We start from the raw sequence: 12385 nt of genomic DNA, 5'->3' as shown, positions 1-12385 counted from the left end.
TATAATTTAGAACTCACCATGAGACAGGTGCACTGTGGTAATAACAAAGTCCTGTTTTTACAGCCACGTGGACCATTTTTAAGCTAAATATATCTTGATTAACACATGTGCAAATAATCATGGAGAAGTATATTAAAAATGAACATGTTTAATGAAAGACATTAAAGCTATGGTGAACCTGCTTCTTTTTTCCTGAAAAAAATTTAGGTTGGATAATTTGCTTTATGATCATGAAGTATTAAAAATCTTTCGGGTAGAAGAACTATTTCAAGCCATTAATCCTAGACTCCAATTTCTTTAAAAAAAAATTGTCTGAGAATTCCTGTAATAAGATAGTGTTGGTTTGATTGTTCGAGTTAAATTTTTTTCCATCTTCAACTCTTGAAGCTTATTTAGCAAAACATATTTTGTCAAAGGTGACCAAACACATTAATTGCAAATGAAACATTGCCTTTCTCATAAATATGCAATTAGCCCCTCCACCCTTGTTAAATATGTGTACTATATTATTTACCTGAAGTGTTGGACTTATTCCAAACTCCCCACATAATTGCATAATTAGGCGATTTCTTTCTATGGGGATCATGCGTTCAAACAAAAAATGGCTGTTTTATCATGCCAATATATCTAAACTGTAGACATTCCAATAAAATTCTGGCCCAAACTCATTAGGTTTACTGAAAACACACAGGAGATGCCATTTAAGTTTTAAGCTAAAGGGGATTTCATAGACATTACATCAACTAGCGTTACTACCAGACTCATTCAATAATAGATAAATCAAAAGGTTGTATAACGAGTGATGAAGCAAAGACCAGCCTCTTTGTGGCACAGGTACATCAGATCAGCCTTAAACACTGAAGTTTATTTTTCAGTTAAACCTAATTCTTGGCAGTCTATCTTTAGCAACATGAAAGTAATCAAATCACTCTTCATTTCAGCTTAAAGTTATAGAATTCTTTCAAGTGTTAAAGACTAACTTGTCCATAATATTTTTGTAATAGTAGATTTTGCAGCAACTCCAGCCAGATTTCTTTGTGGATTAAGATTCATTTATTCTATCAGCGATGTTTCCTCAAGGACAAGATTTACATTTTGAGTTGGAACTATAGATTCATATTAATTTGGTTTATTTTCCAAGAACTAAATCAAAATATAATGCCAGTCTTCATCTTCTAGAGCATCAGACCAAATGCTCACTTTTATGAATTGCAACAATGAATGAAGTCTCACAAGGTTTAAAATCTATTAGATGTGTGCCACTGAGAAATTCATTTGTTTTCATAAGCAGAAACTACACAAAGCATCATACTAACAATAGGTATGTGTTACACCAAAAGACTGCCCATATGCTGTTGTCTTCTCTGCTTTAAATATGTCCCAAGTTCTTTTGCCCTAACTCATTTGGCTGGAGTTATTGATCAAAGAAGTTATGCACGAGAGACCATTGTGTTCAGCAATGAAGGGTCTGTCAGGCCCTGAAACATGCCTGTGATTTATAATCTATGAACTCTGTGTGAAAGAAGGCAAATAAATTAAAATCATTTGAAAACAGAAGGAAAAACAGTGTGTGTGTATACAATTTGTTGGTCACTTCATTGCACAGCATAGTGTAATCTTGTTTTAATTTCTAGAAGTATTTCGATGACATGGGAAGAAGATTGCTTCTAAGTTTAAGAATCTGCACACAGACACACATGCACACACATATCAACTATGTTTGTAATACTATAGTATCATCACACTGGAGAAATAATCTTTCTGCTCATATGCTTATTCAAAGTGTATTTGATACAAGTTCCCACGGATGTGGTTAAGTAGGTTTGTCCTTGGCAGACAGGTTTCATTTTAATTTTGATTTGCTGTATGAGATTACAGCTCAGCAACTTCCAGCAAAATTTTCTACTTGCTAATTCAGAAGGGTTTAAATCATACCAGCAACAAGCAGAAAAAAAGGGAGGAGACAAAGGCACAGCAATTTGCATAAGGCTGCTCTTCTGTATCAGATTAAAGGAAGTGGCTAACCCCTACCCCACCCTTTCCACAGAGTCTTTGTAGGCAAGAAGATGGAATGCCAAGCAGGAAGCAATAGAAATTACTAGTCTATCTGATCTTTCAAAGTCATGGCCACATACTGACGTAAAGGTGGATTTTCTCCCAAAGATTTATTAATGTGAAAGAAAGAGAGCACGAGGGATGGGGAGATATTTCCATCTGCTGGTTCACACCTCATATGCCCACAATGGGCCGAGGCCACAAGTTAGGAAGTCCACCCAGGTTTCCCACCCAGTCTTCACGAAGTTTTAAGAGATGCTGCCCACAAAACATCTCTTAAAACTTCATGAAGACTTGGGCTCAGCACAACAGCCCAACTAGCTAACCCTCCACCTCCAAATGCCAGGATCCCATATGGGTGTCAGTTCATGTCCCAGTTGCTCCACTTCTCATCCAGTTCGCTGTTTGTGACCCGGAAAAGCAGTGGAAAATGGCCCAAAGCCTTGGGACCCTGCACCAGTGTGTAAGACCTAGAAGGAGCTCCTGGTGCTCATTTTGAATCTGTTCAGCACGGGCCATTGCAGTCGTTTGGGGAGTGAACAAGTGGATAGAAAATCTTTCTCTCTCTCATTTCTCTCTTTCTCTCTCTCCATATACTGCCTTTTAGGTAAAATAATAATGATAAGTAAGCTTTTTTTTTTAAACTTCCTGAGGACTTGATCTTGAGGATTCCACCCTAATGACCCAACCCAATCACTTCCCAAAGCCTCCATAATTTCTAAGCAAACTAATTAGATTAACATTCCATGCTCTTAGTTTTTTTAACACAAGGCTTTGGGCACCAAACCCTTAATGCTTGAATCTTTGGGAAACATTATCTAGCAGAAAAATACTCAAGCCATCACACATGTCTTTTGTTAGAAACATAGCTACATTCATATTTTTCCTCTGGAACCATCTATTTAGAGCCCTTTCACATTTTCTATTTGTTTTTGAGCTTTTTCTACTTACTGGTTATTAACTCTTCATCAGATGAATGGTTTGCAAATATTATCTCCCACTCTGTTCATTGTCTCTTCACACTGTTGATTATTTCCTTTAGAGAGAGATCAGAAAACAGGTACCAAAACACAGCCAGATGGAAGCAAAGACTCTTTATGTTCCATAGCACAGTGGGGTGACTAGAGTTCACAATGATCAGCCCTGTTCCGTGTAAGAACTGTGGAGACGAGCTGGAGGGCTCCAAACACAAAGAACACAGGAGAAAACGGAAAAGCTAGTCTCCTTGATTGGTTTACACTGTATATGTGTGTTCAGATGTTACCCTGTCCTCCAAAATGACAATAGTACTACATTCTGATAAAATTTCAAAATGAATAAAAGATTAACTACAGTATTAGATAGCAGCATTTTTTAGTATTAATAAAAATCTACTTAGCTTAAATAGTCTGTGCAACACTTTCAGAAAAATATTTATTTTCCCAAAGGCCAGATATGCCTGAATTATTTGATTTCCAATGTATTTATCTATCACTTATTTAAATCTGTCTCACACTGCTGCCCACAAAGCATTTCTGAATGAACCAGAATGTTCCAGAGTATTTGATGGATAAAGAGCTTGCGTAGAATTTCAGCTTAAGAGAAGAAATCAAGGCCCCAGTGCAGTTGGCAAGCAGCTAAAATCCTTGCCTTGCATGCACCAAGGATCCCATATAGGCACAGGTTCTAATCCCAGAATCCCCACTTCCCATCCAGCTCCCTGCTTGTGGCCTGGGAAAGCAGTCGAGGACGGCCCAAAGCCTTGGGACCCTGCACCTGCGTGAGACACCCGGAAGAGGCTCCGGATTGGCTCAGTTCTAGCCATTGCGGTCAATTGGGGAGTGAATCAGCAGATGAAAGATCTTCTCTGTCTCTCTTCCTTTCTGTATATCTGACTTTTTACTAAAAATAAAAACTAACAATAAATATATTTTTTTAAATGTTAAAAAGAAAGGAAATCAAAGTGTCCACTGTGGTCAGGGCAAGACCCCACAAAGTGTCCCCCAAGATCAGTGAAAGTCCTCACAGGGACCAGCACAGAACCCACCAAGTGCAGTTAACCACGCTCATATTAAAAGCAATTCAATTTGAGTCATCTAATTCAAATCCTCTCATTTTGTAAATGGGAAACTGAAGTCCTTTTTGAGATGACTTATCCACACTCAAATGTCTCTTCCATTTTCTGACAGGTCCTCCCTTTCTCACGCTACATCCCTTCATGCAGTCACTGCTTCAGGATATAGACTGTACCTGGTGTTTCACATGTGAGTAATGAAATGATTCCTTCTCCATACATGGAAATCTCCTCCACTGCCTAAGATCCCTTCAAAAGATACAATCCGTTAGTTGAGTTCCCCAGCTTATATCTTACAGTTCCCACAGTTAACTTGCTTCTACACACTCAGAGGCCACACCCCCACTGCCACCATGGTCATGGAACTTGAAGGTGAGGCCAGCTGTCCCCGCAAAAATACAAGGAACACCTCCCATACTCTGAGGTGTCCTTGAAGTCCTTTCATTAAGAATGATATTCAGATGGAAACATCTCCTACCTTCACAACTCCGTTTTCTCTGCACAAGTTTTCTTCATGAAATCGTCTCCTCCATCAACTGAACCATTTTATTCCTCAGGAGTGGATTTCAGCCAAGAGCTGTGAGGTCCATTTTAAGGTATTTCCTTGGAAGATACTATACATTCCCTTAGGAAAGTGTCATATCAATCATAACTGGCTTCTTTATCAATATTCTTATCTTTTTATACCTGGTAGAGTAAGCTGAAAGACAGAGACAAGGTTAGCAGAAAGTAATTCCATCATGCTATAAACCTCGGGTGTTTTCACACACCTTTGGGCATTGCAACCTTCTCTACTTAGTGAGCATTGAAGCAGATATAAGGTTTATACTCATTTCTCTGACCCCATTACAAGGTAAACTTTTTAAAGTCCTCTTTTGACACTTTATATCCCCAAATGCACACTGAGGTCAAAGTCTTATCGCCATGTTATAAATTCCAAAAGAATATTGTTGTCGAAGAATTGACACAAGCTTAAAAGAGAGCTGCTGAGTACAGCAGAGGGAACATAAACAACAAATCCAAAGGCATTTAAAGTACAAACTATAAAATGTGTCTGAAAATAAAACCGTTTAATTGTAATGAATGTCTTGCATGCATCACAGAATGTCAAACCCATTGCTGTGGAATATACCATATGGGACATCATTTTAAGGGTGGCTTAAATAATCACCACGACTCAAGTTTTTCCAGTTATCTACTATGCAATTTACCCCCTATAGCTTAGGGGTTTAGAGCCATGGCCATGATTCTGCAGTCCACACTGGACCAAGTAGGGTGGTTACTTCTCTGATCTCATCTGGCCTTACTCATGTCATTCAATTATCCAAGGCCATTGACTGTGGCTGGAAATCCAATATGGCATCACTCACAGGTCTGTCACTTGAACTAGAATGGTTGGAACATTATGGTATAGTTGGAATGTACTGGCCACCTCTTTGCTAAATTACTTCTGAGATCTTCAGGTAGGCAGCATTTCAAAGAGAGAATCCATCAAAAGTAATTTAGCAACACTTACCAACACAAGGCATATTTCACTCAAACAAAATGCAACAACATAGGGGTGACATTTTTAAAAAGCTTATTACACTCACAGGGACTGTGTTGGAGGAAGTAAGTTATGCCATCCTAGCTGTGTTTATTGATTATTACAGTCCCTCACCCTGGAAGCCACATCACATTTTAAGCATAATCACTCATGGATTCATGCTTTCATCATGTATCTGTTAACGCAACACGTATTTTGGAATATCTTTTGTATGACTGATCCTGTGCTATGTATCTCAGTGACATAGAAAGGAACTACCCTTAGACACTTCCTTTGAGCAACTCAAAGCTTTGTAGTTGCAGCAAAGGTAAAGGAGTCCTATCACAGAAAAAAAGAGCCTCTGGAAGGCATGGTGGTAGATAAGAGCAGTTCAGAAAAACAGAAAAGATATTTGTATTATGTGTGGGGAACAAACTGAGGCTAAACCTAGAGATATAAGTGTGACTTCCAACCACATGCCTACACATGGTGTTTTAGGCAGGGCAGCTGTGGAGACGTTGTAGCAGAAGGGAAAACTCCATTCTCGAAGATCGTGGCTTCCCTATGCCTTCCAAGCACTAGCATCTCTAGTGCTTTTCTACAAGGAATAGTGATGCAGACAGACGGCCTAAAAGTATTAAATGGTTCTTAGTGATGACAATATCATGTAATTACTGCTTTTTGAAGTTCTCTCCTGGTGTGCAGGTCTTCCTAGAGGCAGTCATTAGGATTGTTAATATCCAACAAAGAATCAGAATCAGTGCAGCTGGGATTTAAAAACTATAGAGAGAGAAAAGCAGATAAAATGGGGAGGGGAGAAGGAAACACGGCATGCCTTAATGTCAAAACACAAAACTGAGATTCCTTTCTTCTGCTCAGCGGACCTCTACGAAGATGTTTAGCTCCAGAGCAGAGCTAGCAAACAATAGATGCAATAGGCAATTGACAAAGAATCAACTTCTATTCCCATTAATAAAGTATGCTATATCTACTGTCTGCCAGTCACGTCTGAGGTACATTGTAGACGCGAGGCATGGAGTGATAAATGAAATAGATTTCTTTCTGCTATTTTTTTTTTTTGGTATTTATCATTTTTTTCTCAATGGAGAGACCCATGAGACATTGCCAGGATGTGATTTTCTTATTAATAAAGCAAAAGACAAAGAATGGGATTTCAAGGAACTAAAAAATTAATCAGAAGTTCATTTTTCACTTGACTTGGCCAAATTACAGTTAGAACTTTCACTGTCAATGCATGAGATTTCGCCCTTCTCTGCATTAGAGGGTAGCAACTTGATGGGAAAGAAGTAGTCAAGAAGACAAGTGTAGGCTGTGGCTGAAGCTTCTCTTCTGCATTTCACAGAAGATATTTCTGTCTGGGTATCTGTATGAACCTGCACCTACCGCGTACTACAGCGAGATGCACAGGAGTGGTATGAGTGTACCATGTCAAGCACACATTCTTAGAGGCTAATGCTATAAAGCACTCAGAGCAAGTTCCCCCCAATGCCAGTAGGATTTAGTTCCTAAATTGTTCATCTTCTGACACATAGTTCATAATTTAGCTACTCCTACCTATGCAAGCTGCAGGAGCCCTCTATTGCAAGATATTGATTGATGCATTGAGTTTGTTGAGTTCTTTAAACTGGCAATATCTGTACATCCAATGTATTGAAGCGTAGAGATGTTTCAATAGACCACAGCCATGATCTCTGATATTGAATTGAGTTTTGAGTTGTCCCCAAATCCATCGTTCTCCTCTCCGGGCCTCTCCTCTGCCTCAGAGTGGCCCATGGTTAATGGGTGATGCTTCTCCACAGAATATCAAATATTAATAATGTATTCATTTAGGAGGGTTGGGGAATGCATCTAAAAGTTAATAATTTTCTACCATCAACTAAAATAAGGCTATCAAAAAGCATTTTATAAGATTTTCATTTTGACTACCAAGTTATTGAATTGGGCTAATTTAGTGGAAGTCTCCATGCTGGAAGCCAAACTTGTAATTTAGAAGATGGGGCCTTTCAATTTAAATCTCCCTCTTTCCTCTTTTTTTTACTGCAGCCAGAAACAACATGCTGTTTTAAGAGTCTGTGCATTATAAACGTTTATGTCCAAACCCCTTTTAAAATTATTCTTTTCCAGACTTTAAGGGGCTAGACCTATTAAAAAGTTTAAGATTTCCTAAGTCTTAGTTTAGGAGGAAGAGCAAAAGTGGTTTCCACTCTTCCACCCTTTGCATGTACAAATTCAAGGCTGAGTTTCTACAGAACCTTTTTCCAAATTTATTTCCAGCTACTTTTGTTTTCCTTGAGGGACCCTTGAAACACTATATTGCTACTTTTCATGTTTTTTATTTGCCCTCTGGAACAATAAAAGCTCAAAGGTTCATAAATATGCATTCTGTAAATGTATTATGCTGACAAAGTGTTGCTCAGATAGCTGTTTTTGCCTTTGGGGAATGAATAAGTTTACAGCATGCTTAAACAACATGGCAGGGCGGAAAGAGAAAAAAGAAAAAAGAAGGAGAGTAAAGCAAACAGCAAGGAGCGGGGAAGAGATTTTTGAAGAAAAATAAAAAGGAGAGAAAAATCGTGGGCAGGGAGGGGGATTGAAAACCGTACCAACACATGAAGAGAAGAAGGGAGTCGCAGTGATGGGGGAGTGCCGACAGATAGCAAAGGCCAAGTGCACTGTCAAGAAAGAGAAAAACAGCTGATTTTCTACAAAGAGCAGAAGTCATTATTTCCTTTCAAAGTGGTTTGAGCCAAGCAACATGCCATATTTATATTGTAATTTATGTCAGGCTTTTATCAAAATACAATTTGAACGCAAGCTTTTTTTGTTCTTACTTCTAATCCCTCCTGGTCTGCTTTCTTCCGCTTAAGTTAGATCACCCGTATGCCTTATGGCCACCAATCTGTAAGCAACAGAAAGAACAACCTATTTCACTGGCAGGAGCGAAAAGTCTCCCAGATGTGGAAATCTCTCAGGTTAATGCGCACAAGTGCAGGTTCTGGGGAACTAAAAACCATATCCGGAGTAAGTTGCTCAAGTGTGAGAATGATAATTGTCCAACATTATACTAACAACTCGCTTTCTCCTGAGAAATTAAGTGTGGAATTCATAAAACTGTTTACATATTGGAAAGCAAATTCATGTATTAGGGTCCGACTTTCTGGCACAGTGGCTTAAGTTGCCACTTGGGACCCCATAGATGATGTTCCAGTGTCGCTGCTTCTGACCCACCCTCCTACTAACGTGCATCCCTGGAGGAAACGGTGATGGCTCAAAGTATTGTATTCCTGACAGCAAATAAGGTCCCTGGTTCCTGCATTTAGTCTGGCTCAGCCCCAGCTGTTGCAGGCACTTGTGTAAAAGCTGTGTGTATGTGTGTGTGTGTGTGATTCTGCCTAGCAAATAAAGATAAAAGTTTACGTCTAAAATAATACAAGTAAACAAAATACATTCATAACTGAAAGCAAAAATACATTAAAAAATCATAAAATCTCTGAGAGGAACTGAGTGTTTCAAAAGTTGATGTACTAGATTGTCTCTCATATATCGATAATAATTACCAGGTTGCCACGGACATTTTTATTACTGTTCAGTGAGAATATTTAAAAAATAGTATGGTCTCTTTGACTTGTATGCTTCTTTTTAAACTGATCCATTGTGTAAAGCTTCTTGACCCTCATGGTTAACAGCAGTGGTCCAGCCCCTTCCCATTGTAGTGGTTGTGGAACTCTCAGCCAGGCTTCGCTGGGCACTCTTTCCCAGTAACTACCTGTGTTTTCTTCAGGATTTCCCCCAAATCCCATAACTATGAAGTCAAAATGCCTTTTCTAGACGTCACAAAAGTTCAAGCATGTGCATGTCTGTGTCATTTACCCAGTGATTTCTGAGGCTTTGACATGTCATTAAGCTGTTCTCCGAGGAGTCTCCAAATATGAAACAAACAGCACAAGGGACAGGATGTGGTGAGTGCTCTGGGAGAGACGCATCCAAACCCTGCAGGAAGTGCCTGATGCCGCTGGGCAGGAGGTTGTGGGGTCTGTGAACAGGCCCTTGATGGAGTAGAGGAATGAACGAAAGCACTCAGACACAAAGATCCAGAGAGGGGACTGGTGGGGCCCAAGGCAGCCGCATAACATGCTTTTAAAAATGAAGGCACAGAGCACAAGCTGGGAAGCCAGGATAAAGCTGGTTCTGACGGAGCTTGTGAACTCCACCGAATAGCAACTACGACTTGCAGGCCAGTATATTTCAGAATTTCTATTACAACATGCAAAAGGAAAATCCAATACACTTGTGAATAATCAGTACAAACATACATGCAATATTCAAAATGAAGCTTTCAGGCCATTAAGCTTTATAACACACATTACACTTTTGATGTGTGAAACATTCTCGTATTTGATTATAATCTGTTACATTTTTTAAAAATTGTTTATTACCGGTTTATTTAGAAGATAGGTATCTTTCATCTTCCAATTCACTCCCCAAATGCCTGCACAGCCTGCACTGGACCGGGCCAAGTCAGAACGCCCAGACCACAATCTGAATCTCCCAAACGGATGCCAAAGACACAAATATTTGAGCAGTCTTCTTCGACTGCCGCTCCATGCCTGCGTCAGCAGGGAGCTGGAATCAGAAACTGGGCGAAGATGCAATCAACCCCGAATACTGGGACATGGGATGCTGGTGTCGCAAGTGGAGTCTTGACCAGTGCAACAGATGCCTGCAACATCTTCTTAAGGTCTGTTTTAGTGTATCAGGTCAATCCTGATCTAAACTCGGAAGAAAAATGTACCTGTTATAGGTGTGGATGATACACACTCAGTCTGAGTTTCAGAACTTGACTTAGTGAAACCATGGGAGATGATTTATAAAATGGCAGTTACTGGTATGGTCCAGGCAAGAGCCCTGTGTTAGAAGAGCAAGCGGAGTATTCTTAACATCAGATTATCTGGAAACTTAATTCATGTTAAACATTTAGGTTTTTGCTAGATTGCCACTCTAAGAATGATTTACATTATTCTTTTTTCATAGCTGACCTTTAAGAAGTGCAGTTTTTTATTGATTAACTCACTAACAAAAAAAAAGGTAACTTGTCAACATATCTTGTTGGAGCTGCTCAAAATTTTCTTCTTAAAATATCCCCTGGGTACAAACTGGGTTTTAATTGCATGGCAAAACAGGAGAGAGATGCTGATGTATTCAAATGGGTAAAGTCATAATGATACATTATCTGTTGCTGGTTTTTTCTCCAAGTCAGTTCTAGAGTTGGAATCCAATGTTCACATTAGATCACCTAGGCTATGGGTTAAGGTTGACCCTCTCCTGTACCTCCAGCAGACAGAGCGAGCTAAAGTTAATATGCAAGTGCATGGCCACCAACACAATGGAAATGAGTTGTTCATTTCACTAACTCGTCTTGTCTAAATGAGCATTTAAGTCTAATGCAAACCTCCTTGCTAAACAAATAGGCTCCCACTCTTTAGAGCGTGTCTTCTTCAAAGGTGTTTGGTTTTATGTGGTCTTTAGCATTCCCTCATTTCATCTCCACTCCCTTCACATTCCATCCCCTAAGCCCAAATGACATCCCTCAACATATGAGCCTTTTATTATAATCTTTCCCCTTCTCTGTGACTTTGATTTCATTCCCCTTTTACTTTTTTCACGCTTTCTGAAGAGAACCATCCTCTTTTAAGGAATTTCATCATGTTACTGAGACTCTTTCAGAACGCTTTAAAAGCCAGCTTTCATGTACTTGCCATCTCTGTCCCCTGAGAATCCAACCAAATCACCTGCCTCAGTGGCTACAAACAAATCAAAAAGCCCGGGAGCATCTATTATTTATTTTTTTAATGTTTATTTATTTATTTGTTTATTTATTTAGTGCTTTGCATTGTAAGTGAGTTCCAAGGGTTTTTTTTTTTTATTCAAACGAAGCAAGCCCTGTGTACAGATGTGACAAGAAAATGGTATGGAATGGAGAAAAAAGGATCGTGGAAAGCATGATGTCCCGCATGGTTTTAGAAAGATATCCGGAACCACTTGGCTTCCAGTTGGACTTCCCTGGCTGTTGTCGATGGGAACTTTCTATGACTCATTGCCCAAAAGGAACTGCTGAAAAAAAAATTCAAAGCAGCAACAATGCACAGCCTGGATTGTACATGTTTATTTCTTTGCTTATACATTGATTTATGGGTCAATGAAAGGGCTGGGTTTGTTTAGGCTAATGCTTTGGGTTCCATGCCTCAAGCAGAGAGAATTTCCTCTGCATTTCAGTCTTCTTTTTCCATCTCTAGCCCTGTGTGCTCTGTTCCCTTCACTTGAGCTGATCTTATTTCTGCTTGCATCCAAGCAGTCACGGTCTCTACCTAGAGCACTATAAATAAATAAATAAATAAATAAATAAATAAATAAAAATTTACTGAGTTGAAAGAGTTGCAGAGAGAGAAGTAGTTGCATTCCTGACAGCAAGCAAAGAGCCAGTTAAAAGCAAAGTCCAGGAAAAGCTGAGTAAGGAGAGTATTTAGTCTGGATTTGTTAAAAGGGAGTGGCTGAGGGATGTGTAGCTGGGACTTGTGTCAGATAAGAAAACAAGCCTTGCCAAAACCCCATAGCTGCAACCAGAGGTGGAAAAGCCTTAGAATGAGGTGGTTCCCACAGTTCCCAGGCCCCTTCAAACAGCGTACAGGAGAGATGGCAAATTCGACAAGGCCTCCAGGTCACTATCAGCAATG

The sequence above is a fragment of the Ochotona curzoniae genome, unplaced genomic scaffold (assembly GCF_017591425.1).
Source record: "Ochotona curzoniae isolate NIBS_2020 unplaced genomic scaffold, NIBS_Ocur_1.0 contig_430, whole genome shotgun sequence".
Classification (NCBI taxonomy): Eukaryota; Metazoa; Chordata; class Mammalia; order Lagomorpha; family Ochotonidae; genus Ochotona; species Ochotona curzoniae.
This window is presented reverse-complemented; position numbering follows the sequence as displayed.